Here is a 26,332-nt window from a genome sequence, read left to right on the forward strand (position 1 = left end):
CCTTCCTAGAGAAACGAATTGCTCCAGCGAGGAGAGTGTACCCCAACTGACTCATCCACTCCCTCGCTGTGCATACATCTTTCTCTAGAAAAGATTGCTACCTTCTCCAACCTCGGGTTATCCTCTCTGGGGACGGATACGCCCGAAAAACCTGAGAAGACCATCAGAATCCCAGATAGATACGCTCTTGACTGGGGATTAGCTGTGACTTCTCGAAATTCACTAGCAAACCCAGAGAAGCTGCTAGATCCAACGTCACTCGTAAGTCCTCCAGACATTTTTCCTTGGACTTGGCCCTGATAAGCCAATCGTCCAAGTAGAGGGAAATCCTCACTCCCTCGAGATGAAGCCACTGGGCAACGTTCTTCATCAGTCCTGTGAATACTTGGGGGGCCGTGGAAAGGCCGAAGCATAGGGCCCTGAACTGAAAAACGTTCCCTCCCCACATGAATCTGAGATATTTGCGAGAAGAAGGATGGATCGACACATGGAAGTAAGCGTCCTGAAGGTCCAGCGACACCATCCAGTCCCCGGGACGAAGAGCTGCTAAGACTGATGACGTCGTCTCCATAGCGAACTTCCTCTTCTTCACAAAGACATTCAGGGCGCTCACGTCCAGAACCGGTCTCCATCCTCCTGAGTTCTTGGGAACTAGGAACGACGGTTGTAGAACCCCGCTGAAAGAGGGTCCTGAACCATCTCTATTGCCTCTTTCTCTAACATCAGCTCTACCGCTAGAAGCGAGGGCTTGATTCATTAGTGGGTCTTTGTATTTGGCCACCAGTGCCCTTGGAGTGTGGTCAAGGTGGTCTCGAAAATAAAGGGAATGAGGTATCCCCTCTTGATGATCGCGAGGGGACCAGTTGTCCGCCCCCTTTCGTGCCCAGACATCTGCAAAGTTCAGAAGTCTGGCACCGACAGTTGTCTGGAGGACACCCCGAACTACTTCTTGGCCCTAATAGACCGGGAGAAGGTCCTTCCTCTTCTAGGTGGTCTCGAACCTCTGGAGGAAGAAGAGCGAGACGAAGGTCCTCCTCGAAAGGGTTCTTGCCTACTTTGAGCCTCTTTCTTCGTCTTCTGTTGAAACGAAGGTTTTCGGAATCTAGCCGAGCGAGCTAGCATATCCTGCGTCGCTTTTGCTGATAACGAGCTGGAGATATCGTTAATAGTCTTCTTGGGGAAGGGGAAGGGTTGAAGGGAAAGCTGTGAATGGCAGCAAGGAAGCTCTCTCGTGCGTGAGAAACCGCCTTGGTAAGAAAAGAGCAGAAAAACGGCCCTCTTCTTTACCACTCCTGCACCAAAAAAGTAAAGCAATTTCCCCGGAACCGTCTCTCACTGCCTTGTCCATGCAAGACAGAACTGCGTGGAGGTCTTCAGGCGAAAGAGTGTCTTGCTCTTGAGTCCTCTTAGCCAACACTCCCAGGGTCCAGTCAAGAAAGTTAAAAACTTCTAAGACTCGGAACATTCCCTTCAGAAGGTGATCCAACTCGCTCATACCCCACGTCGTTTCGCGAGAATTCAGCGCCGAGCGACGTGCGGAATCGACCAACGAAAAAGAGGAAGTCCGAGTCTGCAGAAGAGGGAAGAGTTAGACCCAAGGGCTCTCCTGACTCGTACCAGAACCCCATCTTACCCGTCAGCTTGGACGGGGGAAAAGAAAAAACTGTCTTGCCCTTCTCTTCTTTTGAAAGCAACCAGTCGTCAAAGTTCTTCATAGACACTGTAGGCTTCATCTTAACGACTGAAGACTTCTTAGCCGTATTGGTCGTTGAAAATAAGGACGGAGGAGACGGAGGAGCAACGGCCGAAAGAGACTCCCCAAAATCTTGCAAGAGGAGGCCCTCGATCTACTAGAACTCTTTGAAGAAGCCTTGCGCACCCTATCCTTCTCTAACTTTCTCACATAAGAGAGAGCCTTCCAACCATCCTCATCCAATTCTCACACTCTTTGCAAGGGTTAATAAAAGAGCATTCATTCCCTCTACACGACTCACATACCGAGTGAGGATCTAATGCAGCTTTTAGGAAGCCTAACTTTACATTCCTTCTCTGAACAAACCCTAAATAAACTAGGTTTCTTAACTTCAGAATCATCCATGATTATAGATATGTAAGAGAAATTCAAAAGAAAAATCCAAAAAACAGTCCAAAAAGCGTATGCCAAGCCAACAAACAAAGGGTACTTCACCAAAATCCAAATCGTCGGCAACGAGAATGAATTTTAACTATCGTAAGGACTGAACAACAGGTGTTGTCCAGCCGGCGACAGAAAATAATCCGACAAGAAAGGGGGAATGGTTCTTACACCCGCCTCCCAGCGGCGGGTAAGGTAGATCACCTGACCTACTGTAGCGTGTGCCGCGAGTTTTGAATTTTCTGTCGTGACGTCAGAGACCTAAGCTAAGTATATATCTGGCAGGGAAGTTCATGTACAAAACTTCTAAGACTCGGAACGTTCCCTTCAGAAGGTGATCCAACTCGCTCATACCCACGTCGTCTTCGCAGAATTCAGCTCCGAGCGACGTGCGGAATCAACCAACGAAGAGAAGTCCGAGTCTGCAGAAGAGGGAAGAGTCAGACCCAGGGCTCTCCTGACTCGTACCAGAACCCATCTTACCCGTCAGCTTGGACGGGGGAAAAGAAAAAACTGCCTTGCCTTCTCTTCTTTTGAACCAACCAGTCGTCAAAGTTCTTCAAAGCCATTTTCTTCATAGACACTGTGGGCTTCATCTTAACGACTGAAGACTTCTTAGCCGTATTGGTCGTTAAAATAAGGACGAGGAGACGGAGGAGCAACGGCCGAAAGAGACTCCCCAAAATCTTGCAAGAGGAGGTCTGTCAGTCTCTTATACGAAGAAACCGAAGCATCCTTGGGCAAATCTTCCTCCGAATCCCCAACAAATTCTTCCGAAACAAATGACGTCTTGAAGCTCTACTGCCGAGGAGAGCTAATCCTTGGAGAGCGCCTGTTTCGGAGAGCGCCTACTAGGCGAAGCGCCTACTGGGGAGAAAAACCACTGGGAGACGGCTTACACGGGGAGCGCCTACCGGAGAGGCGCCTCCCAGGAGAGAGCCTACTAGGAGAGCGCCTAGTTGGAGAGCGCCTACTAGAGAGCGCCTACTTTGAGAGCGCCTCCCAGGAGAGAGACCTACTTGGGTTCAAGCGGGAGAGACCTGCTAGGAGAGCGGTCCACTTGGGGAGCGCCCTACTAGGGAGTAGCTCCTACAAGTGGACGGGTCCGTTCTGTCGGAAAACAAGTTCTAACTCCACAGAAGAAGGGCGTTCTGGATAAGGTGGGAGAGAGCCTATCAGGATCTCTGCGGCACTGCTAGGCTATTGGCGGGCCTGCCATCCTCCAATACGCCTGCCCATTCCTCCAATACGTCCTGCCAGGCTCTTGATCGCCTATATTGAGCTCAAACAAAAAACCCCCTTGCCAGGCTATTGACGCCTGCCACGGGGAGAGAAAACATCCACAGATGAATCACCCTGTCAGAAGCGCGGCGCTTACAAGGCTCTGAGCGCCTATCCAATCGGGAGTGATCTAACGGAGGAGAAAGCTTCCGTTGCCGCCTACCAGGCTCTTGGCGCAGGCTCTTGGCGCCTACTAGGCTCTTGGCCTATGGCTCGACGCTACTAGGCTCCGCGTCGTCAAAAGGAGAGTGGCCACCAGGAGAAGAACTCTTCTTCGCTCCTGACGAAAACGAGGCTCTTGACGTCTGTCAAGCTCTTGACGCCTAACTGAAGAGGAGCGGGAAATCCTGAGGAGAGGAGCCTGTCTGGCTCCTTACGCCTTACATGCTCACAACTCTTGCTGGGAAGAGAGAAGAAGCCTACTCGGAGAAAGATCCCGAGCTCCAGCCTGCACTTCTGACCTCCTACTAACAGGCTCAAAAGCTTCTCTAGCCAGAGGAGATTTAGCCGAAGGAACGTTCTTAGACTTCTTCACCGGAAGTGAGGCGTCCTTCCGACGATGAGAAGTCCCGGCAATAAACTCCGCTAAAGCCGCAATCTGCGCCTGCAGACCCGCCAGGATATGCGCAGGAGATCTCTTAAACTCCTCTACAGGGGACGAAGTCCAAGAGCGAACAGGAGAAGCGTAACCGGACGAAATCTTGGTTCTCTTGCATTCCACTTCTGGCTTTTCCGCGAAGGATTCGGGGCTGGAAGGAAGGGCGCAAGGATCCTTCCAGGGCCTCTTGAGAGGGCGAGACGACTCCGAGGCGCTCCATCTACGCTGAGGAGAAGGCGACGAAGATGACGAGAAGCACTGGCGCAATAACTCCTTCTTGGTTCGATCCAAGGCAGCCTGGGAACGAGCAACAGGAACTGCCGAGGGGACGCCTGACCGGTGGGGGTTCTCCCCTAACCTTCCTACGGCTTTCGACTTTCCTCCTCCACTGGGTCTGGGAGTCTGGAAGAGGTCTAGGCCTGGAAGCGTTAGTGAGCTGGTCAGACGCACCCCCTCCACTGCGATAGGGGCACCGCAGCACTGATCACTTGCACTATCATCATCACTCTTACCTTGTCGAGAGCGAGCGAGGCTCTTCTTACTCCTGATCGAGGCTCTCCCAGAAGCAACTTCCGAAAACGAATCTTCGGGTTCAAAGCTGGGCGCAGGGCTGAAACCAGAGAAGGAACTACTTCTACTACAGGCTCAGCGTCAACTTCACTCACCCTCAATCTACTAGAGCTCCTTGAAGAAGCCTTGCGCACCCTATCCTTCTCTAACTTTCTCACATAAGAAGAAAGAGCCTTCCAACCATCCTCATCAAAATTCTCACACTCTTTGCAAGGGTTAATAAAAGAGCATTCATTCCCCCTTACAAGACGTACATACAGAGTGAGGATCTAATGCAGCATTAGAAGCCTAACTTTACATTCCTTCACTGAACAAACCCTAAATAAACTAGGTTTCTTAATTTCAGAATCATCCATGATTAAAGATATTGTAAGAGAAATCCAAAAGAAAAATAAAAACCAAAAACAGTCCAAAAGCGTATGCCAAGCCAACAACCAAAGGGTACTTCACCAAAATCCAAATCGTCGGCAACGAGAACGAATTTAACTATCGTAAGGACTGAACAACAGGTGTTGTCCAGCCGGCGACAGAAAATAATCTGACAAGAAAGGGGGACTGGTTCTTACACCCGCCCCCTCCAGCGGCGGGTAGGTAGATCACCTGACCTACCGTAGCGTAGCGTGTGCCGCGAGTTTTGAATTTTCTGTCGTGACGTCAGAGACCTAAGCTAAGTATATATCTGGCAGGGAAGTTCATGTACAAAAATATGTACTAATAGAGATGTTGGCATACCTTTGGCGCTGACCCTTAACACAAAGTAGAAAGGCAGCAGTCAAGGCTATCACAAAATGTGGGTTTGCATATTAATTATTAAATTTAACTAATTATTAATAGCAAACAAAGTATATACATATTTTTTTTTTAAATTACAGATCCCACCGGGAAAATGATTAACGGCTAGTCAGCAAGGGCTCACAAAAATATGTCTTCATCGGAAGACGGCCGAAAGCAAAGTGGAGTGTTTACATCCGGGCATAGAATACCCACCTACCAGATGGTAGTTACTGCCTAACCACCTTGTTCAAGAATTTAACGGCTGAAATTCCAGCCAACGCTGAAAGTAAAATTCCACCTACGCTGAAAGTAATTCCTTATGTAAAGGACCGAGGGTTTGTATACTGTGTAGAAACAAACAAGTATCACATGGATTAGATCTATTGCACTTCCCGCATAGGGCGTCAGGATCAACCACTACTTGAGAACAGAAGCTGCCACACTTTCTACCCCACACTCCAAGGACAAATGCACTGAGAGAAGGGGGAGCATTTAGGCTTATGCCACTCTTGGGTATGCATGTTGTATCAAAATATCAAACAAAGCAAATAAATCATAAAATCACTATAAATAAGGAAAGATCTCATGAAAGTATGTATATGAAAAATCTCCAAATGACATCAATGGGGCAGAGAGAAAAAGCATGTCTATTCACCATGGCAGCCAAAAGCAAATGAAATGTTCATGTCCAGTCAGGTGGGACTCTACACTACCAGACAAGCAGTTACTGCTTAATTACTTAGTTAATCTTCAACGACTGAATTCCAACCTATGCTGAAAGTTATTCCTAATGTAAAGGACCTAGGTTTTATAAAAAGTGTATGAACAAAGTTTTTTCTTAATTCCTGGGAGGTTCTGAAGCCATTTTGGGAAACGGGAGAACATACAGGAATACAGGAGAATCCCGGCAAATCCAGGAGGTTGGCAAGCCTAAGTCTACTGGATGAGGGAGGGAGAGGTGGCATATAGGATACACGCATAGAAAATGGCAAAGGGGGTGGGGAATTAGTTACTGTAGGCCTGTTTGTGTAGAAAAAGTATGTGGAAGCAAATGCTTAGGCTAAGGAGAGGTACCACATGAAAGTGTAAAATCCCTGATGGACAAATTATTGTGTCAGCTGTTGCGCTGCTTGGATAGAACCCACCCCAGATTCCATGATTAACCACTAAGCTAGGCAAGCCAGGTTGGGCAACCTTTGCTCACCAACCTTATTGTAGTTTGTGTATCTACGGTAAGCAGTTAGGCCTTATTCACTTGATATTTAATTGGTGAAACAAGAATACAATTACAACTTCAAGCATGCCATTCAAAAGATTGAAGTTTTGTCAACATAATGTGATATAGGAAAGCCCCATACAAACTAAAATAAGCAAGTAAGCTCTTCGTAAAATACGTTTTCAAGGCAGTTTTGAAATCCAACATGGCAGCAATCGTGTGGCTGGCCGGTCTAACCACAGACAATCCACCATCTTTTCCAGCCTTCCCAGCACTCATTTGAACAATGTTAGCGTATATATGTAACGTTTATTAATCTTACTCAAGATTGCAGTTGTAATCAGCACAATAAAACAACATTTTGTTGCCTATATTAGTGAAAGTATGAAACTTTTTATTCCCGGGGTCATGGTTTGAACTGAATTCATTTTTACCTTGTAATCGGCAGTTTTATTCTTACTGCCATCACAACTGAAACTCCACAGTGCTTATTTGATTATAATTTTACACATTTTGGTCTTAATTCACTCCACATTCCACTTGAACCACGTTGCTATTCCTGGTTTCTAAGTACTCACTCCGCAAACACAGTTACGAGAAGCAGACGACAACACTGATTATGAGGTGCAAAGCTTTATTCCCTTAATTGTTTACTTTACTCATTATTTAGTTTAACTTTACTTCAAAAATGATATTGTTAGAATACAATAAAGTTTTGTACATACTTACCCGGCAGATATATACTTAGCTTATGTCTCTGACGTCCGACAGAAATTTGAATTTCGCGGCACACGCTGCAGGTAGGTCAGGTGATCTACCCCCCTGCCGCTGGGTGGCAGGAATAGGAACCGTTCCCGTTCTAGAACCAGATTTTCTCTTCCACCTGTCTCCTGAGGGGAGGCTGGGTGGGCCATTCATCGTATATATCTGCCGGGTAAGTATGTACAAAACTTTATTGTATTCTAACAATATCATTTTTGTACATGCAACTTCCCCGGCAGATATATACTTAGCTGATTGACACCCTTGTGGTGGGGTAAGAGACAACTATTTACTGAATAGACAGGTAAACAACATACGTTGTAGGTAATAAATAAATAAAACCTTGGTTCCTACTTGTTCAGGTGGAAGATTCCATGGCTAATGCCTAGGATCTGCTTCGCCTCAAGAGCCTCAGCGATGGATGTGGACCTATGGCTAAGAGTTCTTGTGGGTCTGTCGATGGGGTCTTATCCCATTTACTCGACAGAGCCTCTTACATGACAATATGCCTATGCCTAGTGGCATAATTAAGGAGCACAACACCGATCCCGATCACCTGATCCTAACACGAGGGTTAGTGCTTAAGTTGAAAAGAGTTATCCCCAAAACTCCTTTCAAACAACCAAAGAAAAAAACTCGACGTTAACTAAAATTTAACTCACTAGTTAAGGATCAGTATCGGCTCCCTATCCCAGCAATGTATCCGCAGACACGTATCAACCAAGAGAGAAGGATCTCTCGTAGGTTATCTTGACATCCTTCGGATATGGGAAGTCAACACAGAGTTGCATCTCCGTATGTGACAGCTAATATGTCCTTATGACATATTGTTAAGGAAAGAACATGAATACAGAAAAAGCTCGCACTTCATGCGCTTTTAATTCTCAGCTGTTTGAAGGAATCATCAATGCACTTGTCAAGTGCTTAGGAGATCACATTGTCTCAAAGAAGGCCAGGGCATTCTTTGATATAGATCTCTTCTGGGTGAAGCCTGGAGCCTGGCTAGCGCCTCGCGCCTGGCTGGAGCCTTGCGTCTGGCTGGCGCCTTGCGCCTGGAGCTTGGCAGAAGACTTCATGATTACTGTCTATGAGTCTGCATGCCTCAAGAGTTTCAGCGAGGTAGGGACCTATGACTGACAAACCCTTTCTGGATCATGTCAATGGGGGAGGCTAGCCCGCTTACACGACAGAGCCTTCTCGGATCGTGCCAATGGGGGCTGACCCACTTACATGGCAGAGCCTTACCTGTATCATATCAATGGGGACTAGCCCTCTTACATGACAGAGCTTTAGGTTTCTCTTTACTGGAAGGAGCCTTGCGCCTGGATGGATCCTCAATCCTGACTGGAGCCTAGCCTTGAAGGAGCCTGGCACCTGGATGGCGCCTGGCTGGCTTCTAGAGCCTGGCTGGCTTCTAGAGCCTGGCTGGCTCCTAGAGCCTGGCTGGCTCCTAGAGCCTGGCTGGCTCCTAGAGCCTGGCTGGCGCCCTCGCGCCTGGCTTGGCTCCTCCACACTTGCTGGAGCTTTCGAGCTTGGAAGAGTCTCTAGGCTCTGGCGATGTCCACATCGGACACTCTTATATCTGTCCGATTTGTTCGCCTCTGGCGCATTTGCGCCAGGTTGGAGGCCCGCTCCTTCTCAGTATCCGGCCATGACAGAGTTCCTTGGAACTGTCCGCCTCTGGCGTTTTTCGCCTGTATGGCATTTGGCGCTGGCTGGCGCTACATTGTCCCGAGAGTCCTGAACAACCACATAGTTTATAGGAGACTGGAGAAGGGTGGAAGAATTCTTCCCCTTTGAGCTTTTGGCCCCTGGCAAGGGGAGGTGATTTTAGTCAGCTACACCCAGTAGACGACAGGATATCTAAACAATACGAGAGAGAAGAGTCTTCCTCCGAGGAGGATCCTTCGTGAACACTTCTTTTGCTAACGAGATCTCTTCTTACATGTTGATGAGGTTCCTCGTTGCAGAATCTTCCCTATCCTTGCCCGAAGGAAGGGAAGGAGTCTGGAAGTCGAAGGAGACTCTGAGCTGAAATTGGGCGGAACCCTGATTTCTAGCTCTTATTGTATTCTTCTGAATACCTTCTGGGAAGCATTTTGAGCCCTCATCGCACCCCGAAGACTCTGTAGGCAAACGTTTAAACCATATCTTCTTCTGTAGATGAAAATGTAAGTACCTGCCTGGGCAACTAAAATTCTATCTGAAAGCGTTGCGTCAGGAATAGAGGGATTTAGTTCTTTTGCCAGACATACTATGCTGGCAAGAACCCATTGCCGAGTCTCCATTGAATCTGATGCGAGATTCCAATGCACAAAAAATTCAACTTGTCTTCTTGGTCGTTTAGGGCTAAGAGAAACAAAGAATTCCTTCATAAACTTCCTCAAAGAAGTTTGATGAGGAGCAGTTCCATTTTGTCGGAACACGGAATCTGTGGCCACAAAAAAAAATTCCATTCGAAGTACGTACATGATATCCTACTCTTGTCGTATTGCGGTATCGTATAGATCCCGAAGATCTTAATCCTCTGTTATCTCTAATTCCCCTTGTAGAGACAGAGTATAGCCTTTTACTGCGTTCTTTGATAGCAGATATATACATAGCGAGGTTTTTTCTTCACTTTCAGAGGGAAAATCACCTATGTGGTTCACAGAGGTATCGGAAGAGGACAGTTTCCTCATTCCATCTAGCACGATCTGCAGCAATTCTATGTCTTAGCCATGACTATTGTCATTTACCTTGAAAAATCCTCTCATTCATGTCCACTTCTGGTCAGTCTGCACGTGGAAAGACTCAGAGTGGAGAGGTTTTTCAGGTCTATTATAATAGATTCTGATAGAATATCCAGATACTCTTGGAAAAGCCTTACGAAACATGCGTGAGAAGAACGTGACTTCTGTGAATCCAACCTCTCTAAGGCCAAAATGAGGCATTCATCCTCTCTTCCTTTGACGCCCATTTATCTTAATATCTGTTAAGAATTTATAACTAGGGGAAAAAAGACTAAAGTTTATTCCCCTTCTTTAAATTAAAGATGTCGTATATTGCTACCTCTCTTGGTTCGAGGAAAGGAAGCAAGTCTATAGGAAGCCTGTTCGTCTTCTACCTTGCCGAAGAGATCTATGAAGACTTTCCGCAGGTTCTCAAAACTCTTTTCAATAAATGTTAGACATACGTTAACAGTTATTATCTTCGATCGAGAAGGTTCTCACGGACATGCAAAATCTTGCATCGAACCTTTAAGGATCGTTACGTTCCGTGTCCTATCCCAAATAGGTTCTCTTTTGTTAACGCGAACAGGGGCGAGAAAAGAGATTCTCGATGCTCTTTGCGATGTGAGAGAGTCGTGGAATTGGCCTAAGTGATTAAAAAAAAAATCATTTCATCATTCCTTGTAAGCGACCCCTTTCCGATTAAATGGGTAACGAAATCAGGAACGAATCTTGCCGTTACCGAGCTCCGAGAGGCTACTGGGTTTGTTTGTTTGTTTGTATGGTGTTTTACGTGACTTCCGAACCACGTCGAGAGTGAAACTCTATCACCAGAAATCCACATCTCTCACTCCTCAATGGAATGGCCGAGAATCGAAAAACCCGCGACCACCGAGGTGAGAAGCAAACACCAAACCAACCACTACTGGACTCTTAGGTTAATAACTCGCTAAAACGAGGAAAATATCTTGGATGGTACTTCTGGCGCATTGCGCCAGGCTGGCGCTTCTGGCGCAATTTGCGCCAGGCTGGCGCTTCTGACGCTTTGCGCCAGGCTGGCGCTTCCTTCTAGTTCTTTTAAGGTTATGTGCCAGAACATCTGTGCCCTTATGGTACCCGACATCCTTCACGTGTTAATTCCGTTCTTAGTAGGAAAAAACTTTTATATACGTAGTATAGTCCATTCAGGGAAACAACTTCTGCCACTAAGAGAATGTTCCCATCCGACTCAACCCATCTTCTCTTGAGCAATATCCGATTCTAAAAAGGTTGTGTGCGTTTCTCGAAAGGATGAGAGAATTATATTATTTCGTGCTCTGCCGTATTAGACTCCTTTATAATACTGTCACATTGTGGTAAAACAGCATTAATCTAGGAAACCTTTGTAAGGATACTAGGAATTCTGTAGTTAACCTCGGTATGCGCATAAGACTGACCATACCGTAGTCTTAAAGTGAATTCTCTTCTACTACATTTCATCTTCTCACTAAGCATGTACTCTAATAAGCCATGCTTTCGTAAGCATGAGAGCATCATATAATATAGAGTTCCGCTGCGTTAGAATCCTTTAATAATGTTACCTACGGTACAAACAGCATTGAAAGGTTGTAATATCTTTCTTATTGAAGCTTCTTAGCAAAAGGCAGACAATATTTTATTTATGTTGCTTAACTATCCCCTCAATCCGAGGCTAAAACCGCGATTGTAGGGGAGAGACACGGTTAGTTATTCCATCCCGCAGGAGAGAGACATGTAACCAACCACTCATGACCGACACCTACATTTTACTGCGTTGGTCAGACTCTAAGGCGCGATAGCAGTCTCGTTAGCCGTCTGGGCCTTACTCTTCCAGAGTTGCCAGCTACTCCATTAAATAAAGGAATCTTATAAAATTATTATCGAACTTCAGGAAGTTCTTATTAATGCATATTTAAGCGAAACAAGACTTCGATAAATCTAGAACGCTAAGTAGGTTGTCGTTAACAATCCCTTAAGTGTAGTCCTTCCTAGGAAATTCCTGGAAGGATACTGATAATTGAGTTGCTCTACAAAGAAGTAACTACGGTATGTGTGATTTGCCGTATCGTATTCTCATACAGCAGATACTCTACTACCTTCTTTCCCTGCCGAGGCAGATAAAGGAAAAATTTTTACTGTCTCGTTCTTTTCATTAATAGAATGATAGAAAGAGTATATATATCTCTTAAGGAAGGAAGTTAATCCAGGAACTCTTTAAAATCTTCGTGATTTTCCTCATAAATCGCGGAAGAGACAGAATTCCTGTTCGTCTGTAGGGTTTACGGAAGGAAGTAGATATTTCCTATCCGCCATCATACCCAAACGTCGATGAGATTCTTATAAGAAAAAACTCCCAAAGCGCTTGCTCTTCATAACGAGGGAAGAGCATGAATGAAGAGTGTGTCCGCATTACTCAAAGAGGAGCCTCGCGACTGACCTCTCTCTCTTAAGAAGATTTGGAATATTCTGGCGCCTGGCTCCTTGCGCCTAGCGCCTGGAATGTCCGCACGCTAGGAAAGGAGACTCGCTCCTGGAACGTTTCGCTTGTGTGGAAGGTCCCGTGCGCCCTGATAGTTCCGAGCGCCTACTAGACCCCTTTTAGAAAGAGCCTCTTGCCCGGAAACGTTCAATGGAAGGATCGTTCTGATTGCCACTGTACTATAAGGCTCCTTGCTCTAGCCGTCTGTTTTTCTGTTGCAATTTGCGCCAGGCTGGCGCTTCGTCTCTTTGAAGGCACCTTGCGCCAAGAAAAATTTTCTAGAACGCGGCTCGCGCTCAGTTGCTAGAACGCAGCTCGCATTTGGTTGTAGGAACGCGGATCGCGCTAGTCTGTTTTCTGGAACGCGGCTCGCTGCTGGCTGTTGGAACGTGGCTCACGCTAGCTTGCTGGAACGCGGCTTCCTAAGTTCCTGGCTGGCTCTTGCTCAGTGTTCTCTTAGTTTTCAGAGAACGCGCTAGATCATCAAAAACATATACATTCTTCGTCTTTTCGGATGTAAGATGAAGAGACGCACTTTGTTTTTTAAGGATGCCTTTTCAATGGCTATCCCTTGGCAGTCTGGGACGCTCTACAGAACCTGCCGAGGGGACGCCTGACGGTGGGGATTCTCTGAAACCCCCTTACGGCTTTCGACATTCCTTCTCCCCTGGGCTTAGGGAGCTTGAAAGAGGTCTAGGCCTGGGAGCGAGACAGAGCCGATCAGACGCACCCTCCACTGCAATGGGGAACACTAGTAATCACTTCTTACCTTTCAATAGCTCGCACATTTTGAGCCACAATCCTTGTCTTCAAATTGCAATTATGAATTTGAAGTTTCTGCGAAGTAAAAAGGTGATGAGGATGCAACACTACTAGTACTGTTAATACTCTAATTGCTCGTTAGTACGAGTTTCTAAAAAAACTTTTAAAAGAAAAACGTATCTAGTTACATGCTTTACTGACTCCCTAAAGTAGGAAGTCAGTATATTTCCTCAATCAATTCTAACAACTATTACACATAGTAATGAATAAAGATATTATTCCTTTCTTTTCTTGCAAACTATGTGAGTGGGTCTACCGAAATTTCGGTAGTTACACGTCATATATTCTTCGAAAATTTCGAAGCCAAATTCATTAAAAGTTAATAAAAGCGTTTTTTTATGCCGAACCAAAGACCCAGTACTTCTCTGCAAAAGACAGCCCAGAAGATCGATGGCGATGAAAAACGAAAATCAAGTCAGGAGAGGTAGCAACAACATATGTTGACACTACCGCGACAGAGAAAATCTGGTTCTAGAACGGGGGGAACGGTTCCTATTCCTGCCACCCAGCGGCAGGGGGGGTAGATCACCTGACCTACCTGCAGCGTGTGCCGCGAAATTCGAATTTCTGTCGGATCTCAGAGACATAAGCTAAGTATATATCTGCCGGGGAAGTTGCATGTACAAAATGTTTATTTAATTCATGTCCACTATCCCTTTTTTGTAACCAAATTAACCCCAAAAAATTACAAATATTTCGGATGTATACTTATGGGCAGATGACGCGAGGAAAAATGACTCATCGTTGCCAATCTAGTGGAGCGTCACACCTACGCCAATGCATTTACGAACTGTTTTCATGAATTCTAGTTGTCATAGTAATGCAGTAATGATAAAATTGCTGTAATATGTATATATACTACAAACATATTCTAATTTCACTTATTTCCCTGGTTTTGTGTAAGTCTTATACCCAGTTTGGAGGGTAAACACATACCAACTGACAACACTGATAAACAATTGAAGAGCGCAAAAAGCTGCAAAGAATGCTGTAGTCCCCTTGAATAAGCACGAATAAGTGCTGGTAAGAGGTTGGGGTTACGATTGTTCTGTTGAAAGTGCCCCAGCGTCTATGGGTACAAGTGGTGTGCGGATTTAGCACAAGAAATGTGAAGTTTGTTGACACAAGCAACTCCGCAAACATTGAGATGGCGTCAATCTTCGAAATATTTGGAGTTGTAAGTAAAAACTTCAAAAGCGTTTTGGGGTTGTGGGCACTGCGTTGGCCACCCTTTTCATTACCCTCAGTTTAAAACTTAAAATATGGCCTTGAGCTCCTTCTCTCACCACCAACAACTCATGACTGATGACCATCTCCGGTGTAAGGACGTGTTAAAATGACAATTTGTCCAAAATTGCATTTTTCCTAACTATACAAACTGAGGTCCTTTTACAATAGGAAGATACTAGCGGCAGCTGGATAGGTCGTAAGCTTTCGAACAAGGGGTTCGGTAGTTAACTGCTTGTCCGACAGGCGCGGCGCGCGCGCGACTGGGAGGTAAACAAATCACTTTTGCTTTGGCCCAAGCAAAAACTGCAGAGTGAGGGGTGGCATGAGGTGGGGCTATGTGTAAAAGGGACCTCAGGTTTGTATAGTTAGGAAAAATGCAATTTTGGACAAATTGTCATTTGTTCCGACACGGCATACAAACCTTCGGTCCTTTTACAATAGGAAGACTCACTTCTTGGTGGGAGGAATCTGAGTCTTTTGTGAACAGACTGGTGTTCGCCCAACCTTGGAAGCCTCCCTGGTCGTAAGAGCGAGGGAGGGATCCAAGCCTCTGTCCGATTGATCGGGGTGTGCACTCGCAGGATCAATGGTCAGACCTCTGGACCGAGTACTAAGAGAGGGGCATGCGCATCTCTTAGTACCAGCAATGCAAGAACTTGTTCCTGTACAGGAGCAAATATAAAGTCATGGGTTTGACTCTTGTAGGCATCCACTTCCCCCCCTTGTAGAAGGAAGTGGTGGATATTCTGCTCCTATCCCTAGTGAAAGGGATAGGATGGGGCTCTGTCATATAGCTCACCTGCATCTCGTCCTCATCCAGCGTAGTGACGACCGTGGCCCTCTGCCCGCAGGTAGAGGGGAAGGAAGAGACGGGAAGAGAGAGCCAGTCACTCACTCACTCACACATCCATCCACACAGTCAACACCAGGACTCGATGCTGTTCAGCCTGCGAGGGTCTGGGAGTAGCTAACAACTTGTTGAGCAGCCACACGGGTCCCAAGGAAAAGGTATCCAAGGACCTCTGGGGCAATATCCCGAAGGTAGAAGGACGTAAATAAAGTAGTCTGGTTAGACCAAGACCCCTGCCTTCAGGACCTGCGCCACGGAGAAGTTCTTGCGAAACGCCAACGAGGGGCCAATATTCTGACTTCGTGAGCTCTCGGACGGGACGTACGGATGTCGTCACTACCATCAGCCTCATACGCCCTCCTGATGACCCACGCAGCCAGAATGAAAGAGTGTTCTTGGAGACTTCTTTCTTGGTGACCCCGGTGCTAACGAAGAGGCGTCGACACTCAGGCCTGAGGTGACGAGTTCTCTTCAGATAGCGCCGTAGCGCCCTCACAGGACAAAGCAGCATCTCATCCGCATCATTATCGGTGAAGTCCAATAGGGAGGGAATCGTGAATGACTCGAACCTGTCCATCAGGGACTGACGGTTTCTGAGTCTTCGCAACGAAGTTCGGGACGAAATCGAGCGTCACGGATCCCCATCCCCTGGAGTGTCGTACATCATAGGAAAGACCATGAAGTTCCCCCCTACTCTCTTCGCCGATGCCAGGGCCAGCAAGAAGAGGGTCTTGAGGGTCAGATCCCTGTCTGACGACTCTCGGAGTGGCTCGAACGGTGTTCGAGTCAGACTCCTAAGGACGAGAGTCACGTCCCACGCAGGGGGCCTGAGTTCCTGGGTGGGCAAGACCTCTCGAAGCTCCTCATCAGCAAGGAGATCTCGAACGAGTTCGAGATGTCCAACCCCCTCAGTTTCAGGACGAGCGCCAAGGCGGCTCTGTATCCTTTCACTGTGGGGACTGATAGGAGCTTCTCTCGGCGAAGAAACACGAGGAAATCCGCTACCTGCTGAAGAGTGGCTCTGAGAGGAGATAGACCCCGTCTACGACACCAACCACAGAAGACGGCCCACTTCCCCTGGTACACAGCTGCAGAGGAACTGACGGACGTTTCCAGCCATCTCTGTTGCTGCGCTACGAGAAAAGCCTCTCGTTCGCAAGAGATGGTGGATAACAGCCAGCCGTGAAGACGTAGGGGACTGGACTGCTCGGTGGGTACCGCTCGACGTGTGGCTGGGCGAGAAGGTTGTGCCAAGGGGGAAGGTCTCTCGGTTCGGTCTCCGCGAGAAGAGCCAGCAGGTCCGGATACCAAATGGCCTGTGGCCATTTGGGAGCCACCAGGATCATCCTGAGATTCGGGGTGACCAGCGCTCGACTGATCACCTTGCGAATCAGGCTGAACGGAGGGGAAAGGCATAGGCGAAGAGGTTGTCCCACGGGTGTTGAAGAGCGTCCTCTGCAGCTGCCCATTGGGTCCGGCACGGCCGAGAAGAACACCTGGAGCTTCCTGTTGTGCCGGGTGGCGAACAGATCCACGACTGGTCGCCCCCACAGGTCGAAGAGCCTTTCCGCCACGTCCTGGTGTAGAGACCATTCGGTCCCTATCACCTGATCCCGACGGCTGAGCGTGTCTGCTAACTACATTCCTCTTCCCTGGAATGTAGCGTGCCGACAGCTCTATTGAGTGTGCCTGAGCCCACTCGTGCACCTGCCGTGTCAACTGGTACACGGGAGACACTAGGCCCCCCTGTTTGTTGACGTAAGCCACCACCGTGGTGTTGTCGCACATCAACACCACTGAGTGTCCCATCAAGCGGTCCTGAAACTCTTGGAGAGCGAGGAACGCTGCCTTGAGTTCCAGTACATTGATGTGAAGGTGCTTGTCGTTCTCGTCCCACACTCCTGAAGTCAGCAACTCCTCCAGGTGTTGCGCCCCATCCCTCGGTCGATGCGTCTGAGAACAGCTGCATGTCCGGGGGGGGAGTGCGCAGAGGCACTCCTCTTAAGAGGTTCCTGTCGTCGAGCCACCAGGCTAGGTCCTGCCTCACCTCCTGTGTCAGGTGACACTGGAAAGCTTGGGGATCCGTCGCCTGTGACCAACTCTCCTTTAGTCTCCACTGAAGAGACCGCAGGTGAAGACGCCCGTGAGGGGACTAACTTTCTTCGAGTGACGACAGGTGTCCGATCACGACTTGCCATCGCTGAGCTACCTGTTCCTGCCGAGACAGGAATGGTTGGCTGCCTCCCTGAATCTGCTGATCCGCGAGTCTGCGGGGAAGACTCGCCCTGCTACCGTGTCGATCAGCATACCCAGGTACTTCATCCTCTGCTTGGGCTCGAGATCGGACTTCTCGAAGTTCACAACGATCCCCAGATCGCGACAGAACTCGAGAAGCCGATCCCTGTCCTGTAGCAACTGCGGAGCGGGAGCTCGCCAGGACTAACCAATCGTCGAGATACCTCATCAGACGTATCCCGTGCGAATGGGCCCAAGCAGACACCAGATGTGAACATCGCGTGAACACCTGTTCGGGGCGGTTGAGAGACCGAAGCACAGTGCCCTGAACTGTACACCGTCCCGTCGAGGATGAAGCGGAGGTACTTTCTGGACGACTGAATGAAGGGTATTTGGGAAAAATACGCATCCTTCAAGTCCAACCCTGAAAGCAATGAAATAGTTTTCTCCCCTGATGGATCGAGCACTGAGCGTGCCGTCTCCATCGTGAACCGGGTCTGGCGAACAAAAAACCGGTTCAGGGAGAGAGATCTATCACCGGGCGCCAGCCTCCCGTAGACTTTTCCACCAGGAAGAGTCGACTGTAAAAGCCCGGTGACTGATCCGTGACGATCTCTACAGCTCTCTTGCTCAGCATGGTCTTGATCTCCTGTCTGAGTGCTACGTCCTTCGGTGACCCGGGGACGTACGACTGATCTTTTGGACCGTGGGTTGGGAGGCTGAGGGGTGGTCCGAGATCTTCGAAGGGGAATAAAGACATCACCCTCCCGAACGGACAGCTACAAAATCCAGGGCTCGGCCGCCGGTAGCGCTGCCAAGTTGCCAATTCAGGGCTGGTTCCAGGCCAGGCCCCACCCCCCAACTTCCGGCCAGAAGCGGTGGAGGGGGAAAGCCGTCAGTCCCTAGCGTTTCCCCCCTTTCTTTGCGACTTCTTCCCAAGAGCCTCCACGGGATGAGGAGGGCTGGGAGGAGGGCTGGTTACGGCCACCCCCCTTGATAGAAGTCGAAGAAGAAGACCAGGAGTCATTCCTCGGGGCTTCGACGCAGCAACCGTCTTAGCAGCCGAGGAAGCGCTAGCCGAGTTCTTAGACTTGGCCGCAGTCCGAGGCTGCCCAGAAGCCTTCGAGACTGCCTGGTGAACCAGACGGTCACTGTCATCAGTGCGCCGTCTGTCCACCGCAGCGTCCACCATCTCTCCGTGGGAAGAGAGAACGTGGATAACTCCGTAAAGGTCCGTTTTCGAAAGTCCCAATGCCGCTTCACGCCCGGCCGCCCTGGAAACTTCCCGAGTAAGGACAGCGGTTCCCTTCGTCCGTGGGAGAACCAGGTTGGCCCACAAGTTCACCGTCTGGTGGGCAAGGAAGGAGATGGCTCTTACCCCAGACTGGCAAACTCTCCTGAAGGCCGAGTCATCTTCGGGAGAAATTTCCCCCGGAGTTGGCTGGCGACCTTAGATACTGTGAGGGACCACAGATCTAGCCAGGAGACGGCCTGGAAAGCTGCCATAGCGGTAGATTCCAGGCTAGTGCCTCTTGCTGCGAGAAACCACAGGTTCTCGGACAGGAGCTGTTGCAGAGACACACCGGAGTCAGCCTCGCTAACTCCGGGTTTACCTGTTTGGGCGGCATCGGATCTCAGATGGCACGTAAAACCGCCGCTGTCGTAGCAGAGGAGGTGGAAGTAGCTTGCTAGACCTGCAGGACTTCAGCGAACCGTCCTGTCCAGAGACAAGCGATTCAACTTGGTCCAGCACTGAGTCAGCCAGCTCTGACCGCGGCAAACCCACCGTCGGTCTGGGTTCCCTCTTCGGGCCCCAGAACGACTCGAGCCGGGACGTGGGCTCGGATGGTGGGAGCGGCGATCCTCCCCGAGGTCGTTGTGCTGACGAATCAGCGCAATAACCTCGGCAAAGTTCCTCTGGATCTCGGGCGTGATAGCATCCTGTGGAGTCAGACCGTCCAGTCCCTCGAACAGGAGTACCTCCCGAGACCCTCCTCCCTCAAGGGGAGGAGCAGCGACAGCCCCCTCTCGGTCTCCTCCAGCCACCTGTGCGTAAGACCTGGCTGGTCCGAGAACCGAGCCTTGGTACGTTACGACGACGTGTGGGCGGGATCCTGAAGGGCGCACCCTTCACGATCACTCCTCAACACCTCGCCCCTCCCGGTTTGTAACCCGAGGAGGTTTGAAGGTATGGGAGAGGCAGACCTGACGCTCCCTCCCCCTCGCATCGCCTGGACAGAACCAGCGGGCTTGGAAGACTGCAGGAGATCGTCAACCCGCGGTGGCGATCGAGCTGCAGGGGCCTAGTCGAGCCGTCTCGCTGTGGAGAACGGCTGGACCGAGAACAGCGGCCCCCGGTCTCGTGTGTCAGAGGAGCTGGTGCTGGTCGCCGTTACCCGATCGCTCTCTGTGAGAGTGACGGTCAGGCGACCGGCGAGCTCCACTGTCACAGTGAGGAACCGGTGCGTATCCTCACGGAGCGTCACGTCGCTGGTACCAAGCCGTGGCTGGTGCCGGCGAACGGGGGGGGGGACCTCCTTTCCCAGCCTCAGCCCGTGGCCGGTCATGGGACCGTCACGTCCGCCGGGTAGCCAGCTGCTCGCCGCGAGAGCGAGAGCTGCTTTTCTGGTGGAGAGTTCGCTTAGTCGTGGAGCCGGCTGTGTCACCAGTCTTCCGCTCCGTGCCGTGAACCTGACGCTGAGCGGACTCAGAGGTCTGGTTCCTGGCTGCACGGTCGCTGGTAGGCGACCGTACACTCGGTACCTCTCGCGAACGAGCAGGCCGAGCCGGATCCTGCTGCTGTGGCCGAACCATGACAGCAGGTGAGGAAGTGCCAGTGTTAGCCGGCACCCCTCTGGTCCCCGTAGTCTTCTTCCTTGCGGGAGAGAGACGGGTCCTGCTCCCGAAGGAGCAGGGCGACCAGCGGAAGAACCCCCCGTCTCACCAGAGCGAGACGGGCCCTTAGAAGCTCCCGAAGGAGACTTCTTAGGGGGGGGGGAGGCGACCTTCTTCTTCTTAGGCGGGGGAGCCTTAGAAGAAGAAGGGGAAGAGGTGGCAGACGACGACGACGAAGAAGACGATGAAGACGACGACGACACCCTTCCTCCTCTTCTTCTTCTTCTTCGTCTCACCTCCTCAGGACCGACGTCAGGTCTGTCATCCAGGACGGAGCCGGGGCTGCTGTTGCCGAAGCAACAGGGGCCCGGACGTACCTGTCCGAACAGACCAGCATCGGGAGCAGCGGCGCCAGGAACGGGAACAACATCAGCAGGTGCGAGCATCACAGGAACGGCAGCAGACACGGCAGGAACAGGAACAGGAACAGCAGCGGGTGGTCACGGCAGGTACGGCAGATACAGCTGGTCGAACCAACGGCACAGACGTCATCGGTACCGGTGGGAGGTCCAGGGGCGAGCTCTTCGGGCACATGAAGTCCGGTCGCGGCAGCACGGCAAAAACCAGGTGGCGGCATCACACTCCCCCGAGTTCTACGGCGACTGGCCCCTGCACCGATGTTGTGGGTGTTACAGAGACCGCGTGCTGGGTGTACACCAGGTGAGGAGGTGACGCGTAGCCAGGTGTTGTCAGGGTCGTGGTGGTGGTTGTGACCGTAGCATGCGTAAACCGCCACGGAGCCAGCGAGATGATAGAGCAGCCCCTGGACACTCGGCACGCCCTGCAGTCCCAACGATGCCCACACCTGTCCGAGGTCATCCTTCACGGCAACCGCACCTGAGGAGGCAAAAGTGGGTGATTAGGAGGATCCTCTACCCGCTCGCGCGAAGACGAGCGGATAGAGGACCCAGAGTACAACTCTACGTCGGGGTATTCTAGCCCTCCTCCACACTCGACACATCGGGAGAGGAGAAGGACCTAGACACCCCCCCCGAAGGGGAAGGCGCGAGACGTGGAAGTTGAGCGGGCTGGCAGGAAAGAAGACGAAGTATCCGTCACCAAAGGAGTCGCGGGGGGAGAGCTTTCCGACGACTCCTTTGCAGGCCTTCGCTTCTTCTGCCCTCATACAATGTCCACTGACGCCTCCGAACCAAGTCCATTAACAAATATCCACAGGGCTCGGCCCGGGTGCATTCGCGCCCCGGCAAATCCGAGCACACAAAACATGAGGGTCAATCTCGGGGAATGATCTGAACTTCCCGCATTTGCGCCCTTCGGTACCCGGGCAAAGTCTCCTTGGGGTAGCGAGGCGGGGAGAATCCATCATAATTCATTGCAGCGTAATTAATATGATAAGAGAGAATAACTGTACTTACAAGCTCTTTCATACACAATTACAAACAAACTAGAAAGCAAACGACGAGCAGCGGGCAGAGAGCGAACACACACGTCCATCCACTGTGAGGCCGAAAGCAAAAGTGATTTGTTTACCTCCCAGTCGCGCGCCGCGCGCCTGTCGGACAAGCAGTTAACTACCGAACCCCTTGTTCGAAAGCTTACGACCTATCCAGCTGCCGCTAGTATCTTCCTATTGTAAAAGGACCGAAGGTTTGTATGCCGTGTCGGAACAAAGTACTTTTTCGGAGGGTGGCCTAGCCGTGGTAGTCAGTGAGTTTGCCAGTCCACGCGGTTGTTTACCCTACAGGTCCTAAAATACAACTCCAAACGACAAATTGCATAGAATAACGTTATTCAGCATGGCAAAATCTACCCAAAATGTCATTTACCCATCATATTACTCCAATTTACCACATGACAATTTTTTTGGTGGAACATAACTTTTTTCATGTAGCCAGCTGATCTTAATGGTGGCACAGAGGTCCAAGCTCCCATAGTTCTTGAGATGGCCACAGTGAGGTGCCGTACACCGAACCGACCTCATCGCGGGGATTTTAAAAACTACCAATCGTACATCAGGTGGACCCAAGTCAATCCCAAGAAACATGGATTAATTTACAAATGACCAATAAAAATGCATCTGATGAATATGATTCACACATCTACAGCCTCGCCTGAATAAACTCTCTTTCTGGCATTAGCCACCAAAATGGAGAGTCTACATTTGATTTCTCTACCTATATCAGTGACCATGGATGATTTCGATAACCATACAGACCTCGTTTATAACACTGTTAGTGAATCTGATCAAGCGTGACTATCTGCTCAAAAGCCGCACCATAAAAATATCAGTTAAAATCTAATCTCACAGTAATGTTGGTTAGTGGTAGCCTAGGGTAGCCTGTCCTTTTACATGCAGAGTAACGGGTCAAAGTAGCCTAGGGTAGCCTGTTCTTTTATGTGCAGAGTAACAGGTCAAAGTTTTGTATGCAGAGTGATGGGTCAAACTTTGTATGCAGAGTAAAGGGTCAACCGTAAATATGTACATTAATGTCTTTTTACACCGGGAATTGCGAGTTTTAGACGCTGTATACATCTGAGCACATTTCCCCCCACCCAAAAACCCTCATTTCCCACAAGGGTCCCCATTTACTGTTTGATGTGTTTCCTATGTTTTCGCACTAGAACTAGGGTAAAATACCAAATGGTCGGCCTCTACCATAGCGCACCCACCTTCCTGAGAATCGGAAATTATGGGAAACAACCGAGTGGACTAGCTGAACCAGTCTTGCCCACTTGTTGATCCACCCTCCGAAAAAGTACTTTAACATATCCTGACACCAGAGATGAGCACCAGTCATAAGTCATCAGCAGTATGAGCAACATCTCAAGACCTCTACTCTCCTTTCGAGGTAAGCAAAAGTACTTTTTCGGAGGGTAGATCAACAAGCGGGCAAGACTGGGTCAACTAGTCCACTCGGTTGTTTCCCTTACTATGGCTAATTTGTGACTTGGGAGAAAAAACTTACTTTAAGTGGAAAATAGATGTCTCGAGGTGTTGCTTCAATGGACACTGGATCTTGACTAATGTCTATCCTGGATTTCAGGACGTGTTAAAGTACTTTTTCGGGTAGGTCGTCGTGCTACAGTATGTCACCCTAATACATGCTCTATACCTAAGGGTAATTCTACTGTACAGGTAGTTCCACACGGATTGCAAGGAACGTAACCGCGGATACGACATCCACTAGGGGTTGGGGCATCCAATGTATTTCGCCGTATCTAGGTACTGGCCCCTTGGGTTAATTACAATCGTCCAAATAAATAGCTATTACTTAAAATTCTTGTTCAGGAGGTAAAACTGCATAGAAAACCACAACTGCCATAGTCTAGGCCGCCACAGAATACCTAGTATTGTAGATCTACATACCTAAGTATTGCATGCATTTAGGTACTTCCCAAAATCCAATAATCAATGTCGGTAATTCTAGGGAATAACTCCACATGGACTGCAAGGAACGGTCCCGCGAATACAAAAGCCACTTAGGAATGGGGCATCCAATGTTTTGCAGTGTTTAGCTAGTACCAGCCACTGGGGTAGGATGGGGCAATACCAATGTGTTTTGCAGTGTTTAGCTAGTACCAGCCACTGGGGGTTAGGTAGTAGCTACTTACCTACAGTCGACCCCCCAAAAATACCTAACGGTAAATTCTTAATAGGCAACCCAAATACTATAGGAAACTCTCATTTCCAAAGAAATACCAAAATTGGAGTTATTACCTAGATCTACCAATTGTTCATACTTTGTATTGTACATTAGCCAGGGGAATATCTACTGATAGGTAGATCTAGGGTACCTATCCGCGGCGGCCCAGACTATGGGAGTTGCTGTTTTTCTATGCAGTTTTACCTACTGAACAAGAATTTTAAGTAATATTTATTCGGACGACTGTAATTAACCCCCAGGGACTCGTACTAAACACGGCTTAATACAATGGACGCCCCAATCCCTTGTGGATGTCGACATCAACTTGTGATTGGGGCGTCCAATGTATTTCTCCGTGTTTAGTACTGGCTCCTGGGGGTTAATTACAGTCGTCTGAATAAATATTACTTAAAATTCTTGTTCAGTAAGTAAAATAACATAGGAAAACGTCAATTGCCATAGTCTAGACCACCACGGATTGCTTCTGTAGAAATACCTGGCCTATCGACTACATAGGTATTAGCTAGGTACCTAGGTATACTAGGCTATGGTAGATTTTTCTCAAAAGAACTTCAGCTCGGTCTTGAACTAGTCTACTACTACTATGTAGGTACTATCTGGGTACTACCTATAGGTAGTAGCCTAGCTACTACCTATGGCAAGGTTAGCAATACACAACCTAGCTACTACTGGACAGCCTAAGCAAAACTTAATTTAATCGAACAATCTCCCTGTGGCTTACGGGTGTCGAGGAAGTTCCTTTGGACCAAACAAAGATGCCAGAAGATAGTAGGTAGGACCAAAGTCAACCAGCCAAGCATTAGTAACCTGGTCGCGAGATAAACAAAAGGAGACTTGGAAGGTAACAGGGTACTAGGTACTAAATATCAAAAACATTTACGTAACTAGCAAAGAATAACAGCCTGAAATTCATGTAACTAACGTTCCATAATTACCTGTGTCACAGTGTCACTGTCAGTAGTGAAATCAAGAGAGGAAACGCTTAATCAGTGATATATCGAGTCGAATCGTCGTCGACTATATATTCAACCAGTCAGGAAACAACACAAATCAAAACATCAATAAAACAGACTCTCCCTCATTCAACTTATAATGCAGAATTATCATATCATTACAGCATGATTATCTCACAGACGCTAAACGTTTATTCTGCATGTGGGAAAGGTTTAAGTAATATTAAGCCAATGAATATTGATGATGGTGATCATGCAAGCTAATATTCAACATATGGAGAGATTTCAAAATGATCGGGCGCGAAATTTGAATGTCCGGGCGGTCGTGGTTGAGCGCCGAAATATAATTTGTCAACATTTAAGTAAAATATAATATAACCTATTTTTGTGCGCCGTTTTCTAGTGTAATTAAAATTAAAATAAGTATAAGTTTATCCTTCAGCAATAATAACCTGTCATTTAATCAAGCTATGAGAAATTTACAGTAAATGTTACCATAGATATACTCTACATCTATAAATGTTACCACCATTCCAAGTCAATTCGAAAAAAACTAATTATATATTTACTCATAATTCAGCTCATAATTATTGTGACATATATAAATATTAGTACTATAAGACAGGGGCCTGCAGTTGGTTGGAGATATATCAAAGATAAAGCACAGAAAGTCCTGAGTGGCACAATGTCACAGTTGCCTTTTGTTGTGTTTATATATATATATATATATATATATATATATATATATATATATATATATAATATATATTATATATACAAACACACAACACACACACACACACACACACACACACACATATATATATATATATATATATATATATAATATATATATATATGCTTAAAAAATCACAGTAGATGCCCGTGACTTCATAAATAAGCGAATCCGACAGGAAAATGATAGTCAGAAATCCAAGCGCTTTCGTCTTTACTAAGACATTGTCAAAGAGCTAATGAAATACAGTTGGAGAGAAAGGTCTCAGGTACACAACAAGATCAAGAATACCAGATGGTTAATTGTCAAAAGGGTAAAAATTAAAAGAGATAATCCAGGATTATCGGATATCACACGGTTACAAACCTAAACAGATCTCACTCTAACCGAAATTACAAAGTATCTTTACAGTCCGAAACATGTAAAAACTGAATATATTAAT

The 26,332-nt window shown here is 48.2% G+C and overlaps 1 protein-coding gene across 2 annotated transcripts in view; it reads right to left on the reverse strand.

Annotated features, from left to right (window-relative positions):
• LOC135211011 (uncharacterized) overlaps nt 1-25,441 on the reverse strand; it is a 353,541-nt gene extending 328,100 nt beyond the window's left edge. The window contains exons 1-2 of one of the 2 annotated variants that reach the window (XM_064244024.1): nt 25,137-25,441; nt 24,923-25,008 (exon numbers count right to left, since the gene is read on the reverse strand). The gene's annotated coding sequence lies outside the window, so the exon portion shown is untranslated. The remainder of the gene's footprint in view (nt 1-24,922; nt 25,009-25,136) is intronic. The other variant, XM_064244025.1, reaches the window with a different exon arrangement.
• Between the last annotated feature and the right edge of the window lie 891 nt (nt 25,442-26,332).

The sequence above is a fragment of the Macrobrachium nipponense genome, chromosome 4, assembly GCF_015104395.2.
Source record: "Macrobrachium nipponense isolate FS-2020 chromosome 4, ASM1510439v2, whole genome shotgun sequence".
NCBI lineage: Eukaryota > Metazoa > Arthropoda > Malacostraca > Decapoda > Palaemonidae > Macrobrachium > Macrobrachium nipponense.